General features: G+C 41.2%; 1 long non-coding RNA gene and 1 pseudogene across 1 annotated transcript in view; both read right to left on the reverse strand.

Annotated features, from left to right (window-relative positions):
* Positions 1-2,338: 2,338 nt before the first annotated feature.
* LOC144243801 (U4 spliceosomal RNA) lies at positions 2,339-2,404 on the reverse strand (annotated as a pseudogene).
* Positions 2,405-8,913: 6,509 nt separating this feature from the next.
* Positions 8,914-20,376, reverse strand: part of LOC144243799 (uncharacterized) — a 16,992-nt gene continuing 5,529 nt past the window's right edge. The window contains exons 3-5 of the long non-coding RNA XR_013338784.1: positions 13,707-13,786; positions 9,654-9,739; positions 8,914-9,084 (exon numbers count right to left, since the gene is read on the reverse strand). This is a non-coding gene — a long non-coding RNA (uncharacterized LOC144243799). The remainder of the gene's footprint in view (positions 9,085-9,653; positions 9,740-13,706; positions 13,787-20,376) is intronic.

Consider the following 20,376-nt stretch of genomic DNA (forward strand, 5'->3'; position numbering starts at 1 on the left):
GGGATGAAGTAAGAGGAGGATGAAGATAGAGCCTGGAGGGCACCAGCAAAGGACAGAGTTTCGGGGATGAAGAAAACAAGAGACAGTGGCTTTGTGAAGAACAATGAAGGGGCGTGCCGAGAAAGGATGTAGAGTCCGCAGTGTCAGATATTGAAAAGGGTTCTACAGCAAGCACTGAAAGTTGTCCAGTGAATTTGGTAATTGGTGACAGCAACTGGGGGGAGGGGGGGCAAGGAAGGCAAGTGGAGCGGAAGATGATAAACCCATATTAAGCATCCAACACATACCAGGCAATACACTGGTGTTTTGCATCTGTCTTTCCGGTTAATCTCCATAAAAATTCCCCGGAAGAGGAAACAGAAGCGGACAAACATTAAGTAACCCTTGCACCATCATGAAGAAGACAAGCAGGCGCTGGATTTACACACAAATCCTGCAGTCAAAGCACTTTCCCGTCTCTACTACGTTAACCTTCAAGTCAGACTACAGTAAATTAACAAATGCCTGTAGTCTTAAAAATGTAATGTGTTTCAGATCATAGTTTCCTAGTGAACTTCTATTAGAAAAAATTGTTGTTGGAGAGGCACCTGGGTGGCTTAGTCGGTTAAGCGTCTGACTCTTGATCTTGGCTCAGGTCGTGATTTCATGGTTTGTGAGTTCAAGCCCTGCATCGGGCTCCATGCTGCTTGGGATCCTGTCTCTCCCCTGCTTTCTCTCACTATCTCGCTCAAAATAATTAAATAAATTTTAAAAAAGAAAATTGTTCCTGGATTCCTTTTACAAATTCTGGCTGTCATGCCAAACATAATTTATCACAGCCCTCAGGACTATGTTGGTTTGATGCTAGCTTACCAGACTCCCCACAAATTAGCCAGATTGCACTGTTCATTCCTGACAATGATGAGCACCCAGTAACTAAAGTAACAGAGGTCACAAAATTAGTGTTAAAAGAAAGGCAACAATGCAAATATCATTATATTTTCCCTGCCCAGTTTTTAGTAGAAATCTCTCCATCCTGAGTTCTGTATAATTTCCAACTATGTCATAGAATGATGAATATACAAACTTTCTTGACCTGAGAGATTATAATTCCTCTTTCTCGGAGTATCATCTCCTCTCTTGGATTCTGTCTCTCCTACAAGACACCAGTGCTCTTTGGTGCTTAATACTGTGCTTGACACATAGCAGTGCTCAGTGAATGTGTGTTCTCCTGAGTTGTTGTTATTGTCATTGTTGTTGTTTTTGAGCTGAGGTCACTGCAGGTGGTTCTATAATGCATTTGCCTGTCATTAAAAAGGTCCAAAAACATCAAGACAGGGGCAAATAATTGGTGCTCAACTTCACTGCTAAACCAATTCAAAACCAGCCAACCAATGAAATTGGCTGAAAGGGGTAGCAGCAACTTTAGTTTTCCTCAGGATGAGAAAAAGGACATACTTAACATTTTATGGACATACTTAAGAATGGAAACATATTTAAGGATTCTGGAATTCCTCTATGCCATTTCTATCCAGAGCACCTAGCCCGCCAAACACAGAGACTCTGACACGTAATGGCATTTCTCGTGGGGCCATAGGATCAGGACCCATATATATAGAATATTCACAGGAACAATTCCCCATGCCAACCTAATCAGAAGGAAAGCATAACTCCTTGTTTTGGCCCTGTGGTGCTTGGGCTTGTCAGGCATGCATCCTCCAGCTGACAGGAAGATGACGAGCTCCTCACATCTTTTACTAGATGTGTCTTTGGGTATACATTTTTCTCAGTGGGGAAAGTAATAAGAAAAAAATTACAATAAACAAAACACCATCACTTGTTGCATATTGCCCATGTGCCAGGACTGTGGCTTAATTCTTCCAACAATCCTACAAGTTAAGTTCCTTAACCAAAGTTACACACAGGTGGTAATCGGCAGAACCAGGGTTAAATCAGATCTGTTTATCACTAAATCTACCATCTTTATCATAAGACTAAAGACAACTGACCTTCTCCCACAATTAAAAAAAAAAAAAGAACAATAAAACAAAAACAAAAAACTAAACCTGAAATATTTCTTTTAGGAGCTTGGAGTTGTGTCAGATCCTGCCAGTTTTCTTCCTGATCTTCCCTCTCCTTCGGTAACTAAATCCCTATATACGTGACCCCCTGAAGAAAAAGACTACATTTCCCAGCCTCCTTTGCAGCTAGTTATGGCCAAGACTAAATTTTGGCTAATGTGATATAAGCAGAAGTGGTGTATGCAATTTCTTGGAAGTAATCTTAAAGGGAGAGGGCACATCATTCTTCATCACTTCCTTTCTTCCTGTTTGCCAGAATTTACATGTAATCACCATAGCTCTATTAGCAATAATCGCACCTCGGATAAACCTCATTGGCTACGATACTGCCACTGCGCAAAGCTCTAGCAGCCATTTTGGAATGAAAGCCATACTCAGCAGTTTATAAAAAGGAAGATGTCACAGAGTGCCTGGGTGGCTCAGTCAGTTAAGCATCTGACTTCAGCTCAGGTCATAATCTCACAGTTCACGAGTTTAAGCCCCTCATCGGGCACTCTGCTGTCTGCACAGAGCCTACTTTGGATCCTTTTCCCCCCTTTCTCTGCCTCTCTCCCACTCACCTGTGTGTTCTCGCTCTCTCTCTCTCAAAAACAAGTAGACAAGAAAGAAAGAGAGAGAGGAAGGAAGGAAGGATCAGTCTTGATCACCATGGAGCACTGGCTACCACCTATAGACTTCTTAAATATGAGGTAGAAGTATATTTCCACTTGTTTAAGCTGCTGCCTTTATTCCCTGTTTACCACAGTTGGGTCTAATTCTAACCAATGTAGGAATCTTAGGATATCTTGTGTATTATGACATTTGTATTGTTGTTGAACATACATTCATTAAGTTAAACTGGTATTTGGCATGCTAAGTATTGTAGACAGAAATGATTAAGATATAGTCTTGCTTCAAGAAGGTTTCAATTTATTTATTTATTTTTTAATGTTTTATTTATTTCTGAGAGAGAGAGAGAGACAGCATGAGCAGGGGAGGGTCAGAGAGAGAGGGAGATACAAAGTCTGAAACAGCCTCCAGGCTCTGAGCTGGCTGTCAGCACAGAGCCCGATGCGGGGCTCAAACCCACGAACTGTGAGATCATGACCTGAGCCGAAGTCGGGCGCTTAACCGACTGAGCCACCCAGGCGCCCCATGAAGGTTTCAATTTAAACAGAAGGAGGAGACATGTCCATGAGGCTACAATAAAGGGGATACCTGGTCTGTGAGTTAGTTCTATGCGTAGTATATTACTTTTAGGTATGTTTTGAAGTATTTATATCTAGTTTCCCTACACTGACAAGGGGAGAGCACAAAATCATCTTCTGTTTTGTTTTGTTTTCATTGCTTATTAGCAGGTAGTCAATGGTTGACCAATTGAAAAACACATTCTTCAGTGGATCCACTGCACTTAAAATAAAACTGAAACTTTGTCTATTTTCTTGTTGGAATCTCTAACTCTCTGGCATCATCCTTTTGTACAGAAGGAAGATAAAGATTATAAGGAAAGGAGCCTCAAATCCCATGCTCCCTTCTCTTACTGTAAGATATAGACTCAGGGTCCCTTTCACTAGCTCTGTGTGTCCTCAGGGTGTGTGGGGGGGGAGAAATCTTGGAGGAGAATAAAGATATAGATTCCAGTTCCCGGCTCTGACTTCAATTTCCTATTACTTAGACAGACAGTCTCACCTTTATGGACCACAAGGCCCTTAATTAATATCAATTAATTAATTAATGGTAACAAGAGGATTTGACTCATTGGTCTCCAAGGTCTCACTGAGCATGAATGCCCTGTGACTACGGCTGGAACGAGCCCCAAGTAAGAAATTGGGGAACCTTGAATGCAGTTGGGCTGAATCCTGATTCATCCACTAACTTACAGGGTGATCTTTTTTTTTTTTAATATTTTATTTATTTCTGAGGCTGAGGGAGAGACAGCGTGAGCAGGGGAGGGTCAGAGAGAGAGAGGGAGATACAGAATCTGAAGCAGGCTCCAGGCTCTGAGCTAGCTGTCAGCACAGAGCCCGACACGGGGCTCGAACCCATGAACTGTGAGATCATGACCTGAGCTGACGTCGGACACAACTGACTGAGCCACCCAGGCGACCCATCACAGTGTGATCTTAAGAGAGACACACATTTGCTAATCTCAGGTTCTTCTCTGTAAGATAAGTGAGATGAACAAGATAGATGATTTATAACATCTCCTACAGTTCAACTGTTCTATAAATACTCAATGCAAAATTGTTTTATTCATGGAAAAAAATTAATAACATTATTAAACTTGAAATGAATCGGTGGCACTATTCAAAATAACCCCAAACTGTATCTCATGCATACACAAAATAAGGATTTTTTTTTTCTTAAGTTACCACACTGTGATAAAAACGAAATTGGCTCAGGGATGAAATTTTGCAGTATCTTTCATCATTTCACACAGGCACTTAAAGGCCATGGTTAAGGTCAGAAATGAAAATGTCCTCTATGGAAACAGAAGTGCCTTTAACAAGCATAGAGGTTCCTGTTGATAAGCATAACCAACAATCTTAATGTCATGTTGTTCCCCTTGATCCCAAGTCAAAATGTTTCCTCTTATCCAAGTCCAAACACACTGTCTATGTCCACTGGAAGAAAACCATGCAGCACCGTTTATCCCTTCTTTTAACACCCTCGAAATCCTCCTTTATAGTAAATTTCAGCCTTGGACCAGCAGAGTATGTTTTTTCCTCTTTTAGAGCTTGTACACTGTGTACACGTTGCCAGAGCAAGACATTCTACGTCAACTCTAGGGCTGTAACTAAGGACTTAGTAAACAAAACAGGGCTGGTTAACAGAGCTTAGTGCCAAAAATACTTAAAAATTACTATCTTCATCAAACAATAAAATCCTGAGTAAATGGAAAATTTTAATGCTTTGGATTTTTCAAGCTGGTTTTCATTTTGTCAGAAGAGCATATATTTATTTACCTATTAAAGGTAAACTTTAATAAAATAAACAGTCCCAAGCTTCTCCCTTTTCTGTTTTGAGGCTGAAAGTTTGAAGCTTCAGGTTACACGTTGAATTGCGTCTTCTTTAAATGCATATGCTGAAGTCCTAACCCATAGGGCCCCAGAAGGTGACTGTATTTGGAAATAGGACTTCCAAAGAGATATAAAGTAAAATGAGGTCATGAGGGTGAGCCCTAACCAATCCGACTGGTATTCTTTTTATTTTTTTTAATGTTTATTTATTTCTGAGAGAGAGAGAGACAGAGCACAAGTGGGGAAGGGGCAGAGAGAGAGGCAGACACAGAATCTGAAGCAGGCTCCAGGCTCTGAGCTGTCAGCACAGAGCCTGATGCGAGGCTCAAACCCATGAGCAGGGAGATGGTGACCTGAGCCAAAGTCAGACACTTAACTGACTGAGCCACCCAGGCCCCCCTGACTTGTGTTCTTTTAAGAAGAGATTAGGACACAGGCAGCAACACAGAGAAAGCTATGAAGACAGAAGGAGAAGGTGGCCATTGCAAGCTGAAGAGAGAGGTTTCAGAAAAAAACAACCCTGCTGACATCTTGATCTTGGACTTCTAGTCTCTAGAACTGTGAGAAAATAAATTCCTGTGGTTTAGGCCCCCAGTTGTGGTACTGTGTAATGGCAGCCCTAACAAACTAATACACCTTGCATACGCAATCTCAGATTTACACAAATCGTAGTCTCTAAGGTCTCTCAGACCTTGACACATTGCCCTGGACGTCATAAACACTCCATCTGTTTGTCAAATCAATTAATTTTTTAAGCTTATTTTGAGAAACAGAGTAGGGTGCAGAGAGTGAGAGGGACAGAGAGAATCCCAAGCAGGCTTCAAGCTAAAGCTTGGAGACGGGCTTGGGACTTGATCTCACAGACAGTCAGATCATGATCTGAGAGATCATGACCTAAGCTGAAATCAAGAGTCACATGCTTCACCAATGGAGCCACCCAGAACCTCTTAATTAGTTATTTTCATAATGGAACCATAGCTCACCTAGAGTTCCCATGCTTAATTCTCTGTGTGGTGATACATAGAAATGAAAAGACGAACCTTTTCTTCTTTCATCCTCTGCTCCCTTCCCCTCAATCTCTGGCCAGAATTTTCATTTGCGTTCTTGTTCCGTCGGTGATGAGAGCAGATCCTCTTCTGTTGTTTTCATAGATGCTCAGGGTTCTGCTAGCTAGATACACTTCTACCCAAAAGTCAGGATGTGATCTGAGCCTCCTCATCTGACAAGCTGCTAGCATTGTGGAGGAAATTTAAGAGTCAGCATCCAAGGCCTAAGAAAACTGATCCACTTTGAGAGTTGACAGGCTGATTGGGAAAAAGCCTCACCCAGTTATCTAGGGTTATATCTGCCTACCCTATGTCTTCTCCTTACTGAGTTGAAAATTTACTTGCATTCTTCCTTCTGGTCCATTCAAGTTACAAAGTTTCTCTTGAGGCATTCTTGCCTTCCTCCTTTGCATTTCAGCTCTTTATGAACACACCTGTATATGGGACTTTGGAGTTGTGTGAAAGCAGGGTCTGCATCACTTTAATCTGCACGTAGCGCCTGGCCCCCAGAGTGACCAACACAGGTGTTGTTGCGTGGTTTAAATAAATGAACATCTCCAAAATATTTCAACATTCATTCAACCAATTATTGCTCAAGTGCTTTGTCAGTGCTGGCACTGTGCCAGATACGATGATCTAGAAGTGTCATCAAGGAACTCCAGACCCCATGACGGTGCCATTAGTGAAAGGCACTGATGGTGATGTGAAGCGAGCTGCAATGTGTGTGAAGCGTTAGTGGAAACACAGCAAAATGAACAACCAAACTATACTAGGGCAAGGGCTCCCATCTTTCTCCCTACTTCTCCTAGCCGGCCTTCACCCTCAAGACTTCCAGGGTATTTGACTCATTACATGTATTCATCTTAAAAATTTTTAGAAGTCCAATAAGACTCAACTTTTAAAAAGTCTAGCTTATGTTTTTTCCCTTGGAGAAATCTTTGATAACACCAGGATTATGTTCTCTGCCTCTCTTAAAAAAAAAAAAAGATTATTTATTTTTGAGAGAGAGAGAGAGAGTATGTGTGAGCATGAGCAGGGTAGGGGCAGAGAGGAAAAGAGAGAATCCCAAGCAGATTCTGCACTGTCAGCATGAAGCCCAACACAGGGCTCAATCTCACAAATCCTGAGATCATGACCTGAGCTGAAATTAAGAGTTGGATGCTTAACCAACTGAGCCACGCTTAGTTTTTACCATTGATTTAGCAATGATTCCCACCACCTAAAGAGATACTTCAATCATTCACTTGAACTTCTGTTTTGCACCATGCATGGCTTGTACTTTTACATCAGCTCAGAGACTTGAGCTTCCTTAAGTAGATTACCGTGTATACTCATCGAATGTTAGAACTGGAGGAATTTAATGGTTATTTGATCAACTCCATCTTTTACTCCATCTTTTCCAGAGTCAAGGACATTTCTACTTGCCCATAAGAACTTACAGCGTTAATGAAAGAACAAAGCTATAATGCAAAGCCAAAATGATTTGAAATAGTCATTAAGGAGACAGTTCTGACCTGTTTTTTCCAAAGGTCAACATATTTCTGGGTTTTTTGTTTCTTTTCTCTAATTCCTGTTTCCCTTGAACCTGGTCCCTATAAGATGAAATACAGAGGGGCGCCTGGGTGGCTTAGTCGGTTAAGCGTCCGACTTTCGCTTAGGTCATGATCTCACGGTTCGTGGGTTCGAGCCCCGCGTCGGGCTCTGTGCTGACTGCCAGCTCAGAGCGTGGAGCCTGTTTCAGTCTGTGACTCCCTCTCTCTCTGACCCTCCCCTGCTCACGCTGTCTCTCTCTCTCTCTCTCCTAGAAATAAATAAAAATATTTAAAAAAAAAAAAAAGATGAAATACAGAAATATTTTATCCCTAATAATCATCCTTCTCTGTGTGCATATATGTGTGAGCGCATAGGAAGTACTGTGGAAAGCTACAAGTTTAGGAATGTGTGAACTCCACAGACTTTGGAATCAGATGGTCTGAGTTCATATCACAAATTTTCAACTACTTGTTGTTGTTGACTTTGGACATCTCCAAGTCTCAGTTTTCTCTCTATAAAATAAAAATTAGAGTACCTACCTCTTGATCTCTTAACAAGATCAGCCATCTAAAGTGTGGCTAAGCTTGGGATACAGTAAATACTCATGACATTACAACGGTTATGAAATTAAATACAGAGCCTTTGATATGATCTTGATGTGATGAACATGAAAACTATAAGAAAGTTCATGATATGTAAGTTATCATGTAAATTCTTCATACACAGCTATACAAGTCAAACCTCAACATTCACATATTACAACTTACCTAAATTTTTTTTTCAAAGGTACAAAAATTCCCGCCTTTCCAACCAGAAATGAAGACCACTAGATGCCCCTTTACTTCGTTAAACTAGTTCTGTGAGAAAATACTTCAGGGTGTTTGTTTCTGTTTGTTTCTATTTGCAAGACTGGAGGACAGGCAGGAAGGTGAAAGCCACTATTCCTTATGTCTAATGCCCTTTCCACTTGATACAAAAACAGGAATCAATTAATTTCCTTCAGACATCAACCAGTAAAGTCTGACTGGCAACACTACAGGTTTCTAAGGACTTTCTTTTGTAAATAATGTCATTAGGAGCCTTGTGAGTTTCCTTCCTCCTTGGCATTTGTCCTTCTTAAGAGCAGAACATTCAACTTACCGCTCTTTTTCTTTCCTGGTGGGTAAAAATTTATGGTAAAAGTATGGAAAATAACCCCCATTATAGTTTTCCTTCAGCTCTGCCAAAACAAAACAAAGCAAAGCAAAAGGTTGCCACAGAATTTATGGAATACACATACCAGGAAAGGGATTGAGTGAGTTTCTCAGTTACAGCAGATTGTGTTCAAGCTCCCCGGAGATCTTTTTGTCTTGTCTTGAGGATCTTGTAAGAAGCTGCTAAATGCCTTTTCTCTCCTCCTCCAAACTCCAAACAAAACAGTTCAGATACGCTCACAGTGGTGGTCTCCTGAACACAATTGGGATCAAAGGACATGTGTATTTCTACCTGGGAGGAGTGGCTTTGTTCGTGGAGAATAAGGAGTGGCTGTGGAGGGGACAAGAGAGGGCATCTTCCTCTCTGCTCCCACCTTTCCATCTCAGTTAGTGCATGCACCCCGTCCCCCCAACCCCCCTCCCCCCACACACATGGTGTAGACTGAGCAGAATGTGCTCTAGCAAAATGGTGAGGCGCAGTAGATGAATTTCATCTTCAGGAGCAATCATGTAAGCAAATCCATCATATCTTTGGCTGCTTAAAACCAAGCATGGTTCACCCCACTCCCCACGAGGGCAGGGACTCTCAAACAAAACTATGATCAAATTGCCCTAAGTGTTTGTTAAATGCACAGAATCCCAGATCTTGCCCCTGGAGATTGCTTTCGTGGGGCAAAGAAATCTGAATTTTTAATCAGCGGGCCGGGTGGGACCGTGATATAGCTGCTCAGCCCAGACTTCCGGAAAGACTTCCCAGGGCACTGGGTCAGGCACCAGGTCCTCCTCTTTCAAAACCCATGAGCCCCATGTCCTCATCCTCACCCTCAACTAGTCGTCTCATTGGAAGGCAGCAGCCTAACACAGCAAAGGAGGTGATAACTGGAAGGCTCCTCTCCCAGAAATGTTTTCTATTTTAGTGAGAGAGAGAGAAAGAGAGGGAGAGGGAGAAAGAAAGAAGGGGATGGTTGGTTAAAAACAACAACAACAAAAAAACCCCACCTTCACATAAAGGAAAGGTGGGGGCACCTGGCTGGCTCAGTCGGTTGAGCATCTTTTCTTCATCTCTTGATCTCGCAGTTTGTGGGTTGAGACCCACATCGGGTTCCGTGCTGACACCAGCACAGAGCCTGCTTGGAATGATCTCTCACCTCTCTCTCTGCCCCTCCCCTGCTGGCTCTCTCTCTGTCTCTCAAAATAAATAAATAAATAAACTTAGAAAAAAACCCCAGAAAGGTGGATACCCAAGGCAATTAGGAGCATTTCAGCAGGTGAAGGAAGGGGACAGTTTAGCGCTGGGTAGTTCGGAGGTACCTGTTCACAAATCACTACAGGCGCAGTGCTATCTGCAGACACGGAATGCACGCATTCTGATGCAGGCTGTCCAAATGTGAGTTGTTATTTCCGCTAATTAAGGCCATCAAGGGAGTAGGGGGTGGCGACTATGGTGTTCAGAGCACCCACTAATGAATTTCCAGAGACTGGGCTAAGTACTTAACAACACCCATTATACAGTTTAAGCTTCCTCACTGCCCTGTTCTGAGAAGGAGATGTTATTATGCCCATTTAACAGATGAAGAATGAGAGGCTCAGAGAGATTTTAGTGCCTGGATGAAGCCTCACACCTGGAAAGCAGACAGCGAGAATTTGTTTTTCTGACTGCAAACACCCCACTCTTACTATCACACCATGCTGCTTCCCTCCTGAGCACATTGACAATTCCCTTTTTTTAAGTTTACTTATTTTGAGAGAGAGATTGAGAGAGAAAGCGAGAGAGCGCATAGTTGCACCAGTGAGGTAGGGAGGGAGGGAGGGAGGGAGAGAGAGAGACAGAGAGGGAGAGAGAGAGAGAGAGAGAGAGAATCCTAAGTAGGCTCTGCCCTGTCAACGCAGAGCCCCATGTGAAGCTCTATCTCATGAACTCTGATATCATGACCTGAGCCAAAATTAAGAGTCAGGCACTGTAACTGACTGAGACACCAAGGGGCCCTGAAAATTCTTTAATTAGAAATGATTCATTTGCAAGTACCGATGTCCTGAACTGATGGACTGGATACTCTATAAAAGCATGCCCTTTTAAGTACTGACAGCCCACACTATGTGGATATGTTAGGCACAACATTTCCCCCAGAATTTTGAATATAATTTAATCAAAACCATACTGTACCCAAACGGCTAACAGACATCCATAAAGTGCTTAACACACTAGAGAAGGGAATACTGCAACATAAAAACCATCCAAGCAACAAGCTTAAAACTTCATTTGCAAACTCCCTTCTCTATTCAGCCAGAGACAGGCTGGCTTTTTCATTCCAGGGCATCAGTTCAACTCAAAAACTGTTCCTCCTCGACAGCCATTCAGCAGTCCACACTCATTCTTGGTACATTGGAGGCAACGTGACCTGTGCACAAACTCTGACTGCTACCAGCCTTCTCCGAGGAACGTGGCAGAGACGGGGAACCTGAGGAAGAGATCAGTTTTCTTTAAAAACATTCCCTAAGGGGACCCTGTGCTTAAGGCAAAATAGCTGCTCCTGAGAAGCAGCATCAGGCTCAAGGGAAGCTCGTGTCCTGCCACAAACTGTCCCTTGATTCAGGTCTCCTTTTTGAATCTTCTTCTTTTTGATGTTGTAGAAGCAGCGTCCGGGCAGGTGCACCACTGACACTGGCAGACTTCCTCAATGTCTCATGTCAGGACAATGGGGAACCTCCAGCTTCACACCAAGTTGGCTGTGTGTGACCCTGTCCAATAGCAACACAAACAGCCACGTTTATTGAGCACTTCATGTGCCAGGCCCTGGGCCAAGGGCTTCCCGTGGAGGAAATGGAGCCTTACAGAAGTTGTTATTTCCAAGATGATGCATCTAGCAAACGGTGGTCCCATGATGCAAGTGAGGTGAACCTGACTCTAAAATCCAAGCTCTAAATCCCCAACTTCTACAAACTCCAAGTCATGGCTCCGCTATGAGCCTCCTATGAAAAATGGGCATGTTAAACCAATTCGAAATTTTAGAGAGCCCAAACAGAGTCCATGAGGCATTGCAGGATGTTGTTTCTTTGCTTTGTCATTGTTTGCCTGAATTTTCAGAGTATCTGTACTTCTGTCCATCCAGAGCCCGTCTCCCTCTTCAGGTCCCACTCTTAGCCTGCTGCCGCTTGTCTTCTGAAGGGCATGTGAGTTTTCAAACCCTAAACATTCTATACAAATTTCCTTAGCTTGACCATTCTATCATCTCTACATGGTTGATCGTACATGGCCATGAAAGCAGGTGGGGTGTAATGTAGAAACTAGTAAAGTCAGAGTGAGGGGCACTGAAATTAACTGATGGCTATGGGACGAGATAAGCAGTTTGGGCTTACATGAGGAATGGCAAATATATTTTTGTCAATGTATATTTATTTATTTTTAGAGAGAGAAAGACAGAGACAGAGAGAGGGAGGGAGAGAACAAATGGGGGAGGGGCAGAGAGAGGGTGAATCCCAAGCAAGCTCTATGCTGTCAGCACAGAGCCCAACACGGCTTGGTCCCATGAACCATGAATGATGACCTGACCCGATATCAAAAGTTGGATGCTCAACAGACTGTGCCACCCAGTGCCCCGAGGAATGGCAAATATTATTCATCAGAAGTGCCAGTTCTGAGCTGTTATTAGAAAACGAGTGGAATACTGTCCTGATGACTCTGAGGTTGCACCTTACTCAGGAAAGCGCGCCAAGATTTAGCCATAAATTGTTATTTAGCCACGGAACACATTCCTTGAACAAAAGCTTTTAAAGACTGCATTATTACAACAGATAAAAGTGGTATTGCTCAGACTAAAGCAGAGATGAGCTTGAAGTACTATGCTACTGGTTTCCTTTAATTCCTAGAATTACTGACATAATACTTTCATAGAGATCCTATGGCTCCTTAGAGAATAATTGAAAATTACTGGCGAAGATGCTCCCCAAGATTCTTTTATGCTCTTACTTTGATTCCCTGAGACATCAAGAGCTTTTGTAGAGAATCAGAAGTATCACAAAGAAAAATAGAGGCTGTAGTATAAATTCACTGAATCATCCTTAATAGAGTGGCAAAATGCCCTCGAGCAAAGATAGGTGTCCGTTTCCATTGTTCCACAAATGTTTATGTGGTGAGCCAGACCACCTCCATCATGTCCTCTGTGGTTCAAGCTGCCATTCTCTCTCACCTGGATGACTATGCCCTAAGCACCCTCTCTGTTCACCCTGGGCCCCCACAGTCTCTTTTCCATGTGCATAAAGAATGAATCTTTTAAATGTTAGACCAACTCACGTCACCACTCAAGACTCTACAATGACTTCACCTTTTACTGAGAATAGATTTCCAAATGCTCATCCGGAGCTACAGGTTCCTATGTCTACTACCCGATGGCATCTTTTCCTCCCTCCCTCTGCTCCAGAGCAATGGTTCCCAAAGTGCAGTTCCTGACACCCTTTCAGGGGGCTGAAGGGCAAAATTACTTTTATTCTAAAACAAACATGTTATTTTCATGCCTATTTTGTCACAGGGGTACACGGAAAAAATACTTTCTTGGTATAGTTTCAGATTCCACATTGTAACTACCCTCTAAAAGACCACTGCTTGTTGAGTTTTGATGTACAGTTACCCTCTGAACAAGGCACGGTTAGGAGCACTGACCCCTGTGTGTAACTGTTGACTCACTCCAAACTTACCTACTAATAGCCTACTGTTGACCAGAAGTCTCACCAGTAAAGTCAATGGACACATATTTTCTATTTTATATGTATTATATGCTGTATTCTTACAATAAAGTAAGCTAGAGAAAAGAAAATGTTACTAAAACTATATAAGAAATTACAAAAAAAAATAAATAAACTTAAAAAGAATGGGGGTACCTGGCTGGCTCAATCCAAAGAGCACATGACTCTTGATCTCAGGGTCTTGAGTCTGAGCCCCACGTTGGGTGTAGAGATTACTAAAAAATAAATAAATAAACATAAATACTTTTTTAAAAAAGAAAATTACAAAGACAAGAAAATACATTTACAGTGCTGCACTGCTTATTAGGAAAAAACCCCATATAGAAGCGTAGTTCAAACTCATGCTATTCAAGGGTCAACTGTAGCATCCAAGAAGAATAACTGCAAATATCTTAAAGGTTATTAAAATACTTCCATTTTCCAACCATGTATCTGTGTGAGGACAGATTTTCTTCATACACTAAAATCAAAACAAGATACTACAACAGATTGGATACAGGAGCAGCTATGAGAATACAGCTGTGCTCTAGCAAGCCAGACAGTTGAAGAGATTAGCAAAAATGCAAAACAATGTTGCCCTTCTCATTAATATTTTTTTTCTTTTGGAAAATTGTTATTTTTCATAAGGATATTATTTATATTAGCATGTGATATGTTCATTATTGTAATTTTAAATGAATGAATAAGTATTTTAAAATTTTCGGTTTTAACTTCTAACATGCTAAGTATGGACAGAATCCATGTAAAGTTCTCAGGGACCCTCAATAATTTTTAGGAATGCAAAGGGGTCCTAGGAACAAAAAGTTTGAGAACTACTGCTCTAAACTCACTGAATTTCCCACTGTTCCTTCCTGATAGAAAGTGTGTCAAAAAGAGATTTACTCGAAGGAATTGGCTCTCGTGAATTCCGGTTTCAAGATCTGGTGTCAGCAAGCTGGAGACTCAGGAGAGTTGATGGTGTATGTTTCAGTCTGAGACTGGAGGCAAGAGAAGACTGATGTCCCAGCTAGAAGGGAACTAGGTAGAAAGAAAGAATTCTTTCCCACTCGGCCTTTTCTTCTATTCAAGTCTTCAACAGATTGGATGAGGCCCCCCCACATTAGGGAGGGCAACCTGCTTTACTCAGTCTCCTGATGGAAATGGTTACTCTCACCCAGAAACACCCTCACAGACACATCTGGGCATGTAATGCTTAACCAAACATCTGGGCATCCCAGTGGCCCAATCAAGTTGACACATAAAATTAGCCATCACATCTTCCATTCATTTGGGTCACTGCTCAAATATTATTTTATCAGAGAGAGGTTTCTCTATACCACCCCATATAAAATAATATTAGATTCCCATATCCTTTCTATCTCTTTAATCATGTTTCTTCTTCATGTTTTCTTAGTATGCATTACCACTTATAAACTATATATCTATTCTTTTCTTTCTCCTTCCCCAACTAAAATGTCAACTTAGACTATTGAAGAGTTTGGCTTCCTGTTGTATCCCCAGTGCCGGGAACCAGCACATAGTTTAGGTCCCAAAAAATATTTGTTGACTAAATGAATAACTACATCACACTATCTGTATAGACTTAAGATCACAATTAAGGGTTGAGGAAGCACAGTTATAAGGGGAAAATATTTAATTGTCCTGAAGTGGATTGTGATGTGTTTGTATTAAACATGGTGCTTTAAGTAAGGCAGACATTTATTTCTCTTTCACCTAAAAGTTTGGAACTAGGGAAGGTATGGAAGCTCTGCTTTACAAAGTCTCCAGAGACTCGATGGCATGGCCCTTGCTTTTTGGTCCAACGTGGCAGATAGAGGGGCAGCCACTGTATTTTAGTTTTCCAAAAGAAAGGAAAAAACTAGCAAAATGAAGCAGAAGGCATATAACAGCTATTCTTAAAGGAAGAGTTCCAGAAACTGTTATACAACCATCTTATATACATTCATTTGCCAGATTTCATCAAATGGCCACACCTGGTTGCACATGAGTCTTCGAAATATGCCTTTATTCTAGGTGGACACATAGATAGCTAGGAGATCAGGGGTTACTTAAAGAGAAAGAGAGGAATAGATATTGAGGGATCATTAGCAGTCTCTGTTATAGGTAGGCATTATTTTAGCCTGCCCTCTTCTTCTGGTAAAGGAATTCCTTTTTTTTTTTTTTTATTTTTTTTTTATTAAGAAACTCTTCCTCACCCTACACCATTTCTTGTGGTCCTGGAGATACAGTCTACACAGTACTTCCTCTACCAGATGTGGGAATGTGACTCAGGCTGGATGAGTCATCACAGTCCATTCTCAACCCCTTGATTGGTCCAGAAATGAGCACATGACCCAAGCGAGGTCTGAGATGAGCAAGCATGGTGAGATAGAAGTTTCTTTAAGATTTATATATAAATGGTGGAAGAGAAAAGCTTTTTTGCCCTGGGATTGCTAAACTGGGAATTAGTGAATTTGGGACTACTGACATCCATGTCACCTGAGCTACATATAATAAGTTCTTATCTGCAGTAGAAGGCAATGAGGCCAACACACAAAAGCCAGCAGACCCACAGGGTAGAGAGATGGCCTCGTTTGTGGGTCTGAAGCCTAATGTCTCAGCTCCTCTTCTGCTTAAGCTAGTTTTTGTTGGCTATCTATCCTTTTCATTTGAAATCCCTGACTAAAACATGTATCATTGATACGATTTCTTTAAAAACTATTCTAAGGGGTGCCTGGGTGGCTTAGTCGGTTAAGCGTCCGACTTTCGCTTAGGTCATGATCCCACGGTTCATGGGTTTGAGCCCCACGTCGGGCTCTGTGCTGACTGCCAGCTCAGAGCCTGGAGCCTATTTCAGAGTCTGTATCTCCCTCTCTCTCTGACCCTCCCCTGCTCATGCTGTCTCTCTCTCTCCTAGAAATAAATAAAAATATTAAAAAAAAAACTATTCTAAAATGTTATTTACTATTTATTTAGTGATTAATTAATGATGTGAAAAGGAGAGAAAGTGAAAGAGAAAGCCCTCTGACCGAGCTTTCTTTTTGAATTCTCCCTACCCAGCCCTGCCTGCTTGATGTCTTCGTCTTTGTCACAGAGCATCTGGGCTTCCTTCTAACACGGTACCACCCTGCATTGAAATTACTTGTTTCTAGCAAAAACTGTCCCTTGAGATCACAATTTCCCTTATGACAAGGGACTATCCTATCTTGCTCACCTTCATATCTTCAAAACCCTGGAACTTACATCACTACTTAGTATAAAGTATTGTTTATATTAAATCTAATGCTGCAAACATGTACCCGCAACTTATGACCTTGTGGTAGAGGGCCTAAATTACTTTTCATTTCCTTTGGAAATGTGTCAGTCAAATAAATCAAGTCACCTCGGAAAAGGAAATTACAAAACAGAAGTAATAAATTATATCATGATCACTATTCAGCTGACTCAATGAGAATAAAATTCTCAAAAATGTAATTGTTAAAAAGTTTCTGAGCAAACCCCTCCAAAATAGTAGACCAATGCCTTTAATTTTAAATAAATCTCAACATAGACCCAATCACAGGAATATAGTTTGACAGATAAAGCTTGATTTATAACTGTGAAATTCATAATGCACTCAATGATTTTTTAAAATTTGGATTCATTTTTGCATAAAAATGGTTTGCAGCAAGTAAGTTTCCAGTAGTTTCTTTCCTTGAGGTGAAAAGCAAGGTCTGATGCAATCACAGAGCCCAAGCAACCAATTATTCCAACTGGCTGCATTTCAGAGTCAAAAAATAAGTGTGCCTTTTGGGACACAAGTAGATATTAAAACAACAATGAATTTTTTCCGATTGACAATGAGGAAAACATGCCATGTAAAACCCTGCAAGTGCAAACATTTGCGAATCCTGTAGGGGGCTGCTTAGCATTTCCTCAAATCCCTGATATTCATTTTTTTTCATAGTTTATTGTCAAGTTGGTTTCCATATAACACCCAGTGCTCATCCCAAAAAGTGCCCTCCTTCATGCCCATCATCCCCCTTCCCCTCTCCCCCACCGCCATCAACCCTCAGTTTGTTCTCAGTATTTAAGAGTCTCTCTTAGTTTGCCTCCCTCCCTCCCCTTAACTATTTCCCCCTTCTCCTCTCCCATGGTCCTCTGTTAAGTTTCTCCTGTTCCACGTATAAGTGAAAACATATGGTATCTCTCCTTCTCTGCCTGACTTATTTCACTCAGCATAACACCTTCGAGTTCAATCCATGTTGCTACAAATGGACAGATTTCATTTTCTCATTGCCATGTCGTATTCCATGGTATAGATAAACCACATCTTCTTGATCCATTCATCAGCTGATGGACATTTAGGCTCTTTCCATGATTTGGCTGTTGTTGAAAGTGCTGCTATGAACACTGGGGTACATGTGCCCCTATGCATCAGCACTCCTGTATCCCTAGGGTAAATTCCTGGCAGTGCTATTGCTGGGTCATAGGGGAGTTCTATTAATTTTTTGAGGAACTTCCACAATGTTTTCCAGAGGGGCTGCACCAGGTTACATTCCCACCAGCAGTGTAGGAGGGTGCCCGTTTCTCCACATCCTCACCAGCATCTAGAGTCCCTGATTTGTTCATTTTAGCCACTCTGACCGGCGTGAGGTGGTATCTCAGTGTGGTTTTAATTTGTATCTCCCTGATGATGAGTGGTGCTGAGCATTGTTTCATGTGTCTACTGGCCATCTGGATGTCCTCTTTGGAGAAGTGTCTGTTCATGTCTTCTGCCCATTTCTTCACTGGACTATTTGTTTTTTAGGGGTGGAGTTTGGTGAGTTCCTTATATATTTTGGATACTAGCCCTTTTCCAATATGTCATTTGCAAGTAGCTTTTCCCATTCCGTTGGTTGCCTATTAGTTTTATGGATTGTTTCCTTTGGCGTGCAGAAGCTTTTTATCTTGATGAGGTCCCAATAGTTCGTTTTTGCTCTTGATTCCCTTGCCATTGGGGATGTGTCAAGTAAGAAATTGCTGCAGTGGAGGTCAGGGATGTTGTTTCCTGCTTTCTCTTCTAGGGTTTGGACAGTTTCCTGTCTCACATTCAGGTCCTTCATCCACTTTGAGTTTATTTTTGTGTATGGTGTGAGAAAATGATTTAGTTTCATTCTTTTGCACGTCGCTGTCCAGTTCTCCCAGGACCATCTGTTAAAAAGGCTGTCTTTTTTCCACTGTATACTCTTTCCTGCTTTGTCAAAGATTAATTGGCCATACATTTGTGGGTCCAATTCTGAGTTCTCTACTGTAATCCATTGGTCTATGTGTCTGTTTTTGTGCCAATACTATACTGTCTTGATGATTATAGCATTGTAGTAGAGGCTAAAGTCTGGGATTGTGATGCCTCCTGTTTTGGTTTTTTTCTTCAATATTACTTTGGCTATTCGGGGTCTTTTGTGGTTTCATACACATTTTAGGATAGTTTGTTCTAGCTTTGAGAAGAATGTCGGTGCAATTTTGATTGGGATTGCATTGAATGTGTAGATTGCTTTGGGTAGTAATGATATTTTAACAATATTTATTCTTCCGATCCATGAGCATGGAATGTTTTTCCATTTCTTTGTGTCTTCTTCAATTTCCTTCATAAGTTTTCTATAGTTTTCACCATGCAGATCTTTTCTATCTTTGGTTAGGTTTATTACTAGGTATTTTATGTTTTTTTGTGCAATTGTGAATGGGATCAGTTTCTTGATTTCTCTTTCTGTTGCTTCATTATTGGTGTATAAAAATGCAACCGATTTCTGTACGTTGATTTTGTACCCTGTGATGTTGCTGAATTCATGGATCAGCTCTAGTAGGCTTTTGGTGGAGTCTGTAGGGTTTTCCATGTAGAATATCATATTATCTGCGAAAAGTGAAAGTTTGACTTTATCTGTGCCAGTTCTGATGCCTTTTATTTCCTTTTGTTGTCTGATGGCTGATGCTAGGACTTCCAGCACTATGTTAAACAACAGTGGTGAGAGTGGACATCCCTGTCATGTTCCTGATCTCAGGGGTAAAGCTCTCAGTTTTCCCCCATTGAGGATGATATTAGCTGAAGGCTTTTCATAAACGGCTTTTATGATGTTTAATTAAGTTTCTTCTATCCTGATATTCTTGAGGGTCTTTATTAAGAAACGATGCTGTATTTTGTCAAACGCTTTTTCTGCATCTATCGACAGGATCATATGGCTTTTATCTTTTCTTTTGTTAATTTGATGTATCACTTGGATTGATTTGCAAATATTGAACCAGCCCAGTAACCCAGGAATGAATCCTGCTTGATCACGGTGGAAAATTCTTTTTATATGATGTTGAATTCGATTTGCAAGTATCTTGTTGAGGATTTTTGCATCCATATTCATGAAAGATATTGGCCTGTAGTTCTCTTTTTTTGCTGGATCTCTGTCTGGTTTGGGAATCAAGTGATGCTCGCTTTGTAGAATGAGTCCAGAAGTTTTCCTTCCATTCCTTTTTTTTTTTGGAATAGCTTGAAAAGAATGGGTATTAACTCTGACTTTTAAAAATTCCTGATATCCATTATCCCTGGTCCGACTCCTCATCTCTCCATTTACCATTTCCTTCCCTGGATACAGCTTTGTTCCACCCACTTCCACTGCATTGTTACATCAGATATATCACACTGCCTAATGTTTTAGGCCCAATGGCATAGTTATATACATACTGTTTTATACCATTGATTTTTATTTATTTTTTAAATGTTTTTATTTATTTTTGAGAGAGAGACAGAGTGAGTGGAAGAGGAGCCGAAAGAGAGAGAGAGAGAGAGAGAGAGAGAGAGAGAGAGAGAGAGAGCGCGAGA

This window comes from Crocuta crocuta, unplaced genomic scaffold (genome assembly GCF_008692635.1).
Source record: "Crocuta crocuta isolate KB4526 unplaced genomic scaffold, BGI_CrCroc_1.0 scaffold448, whole genome shotgun sequence".
NCBI lineage: Eukaryota > Metazoa > Chordata > Mammalia > Carnivora > Hyaenidae > Crocuta > Crocuta crocuta.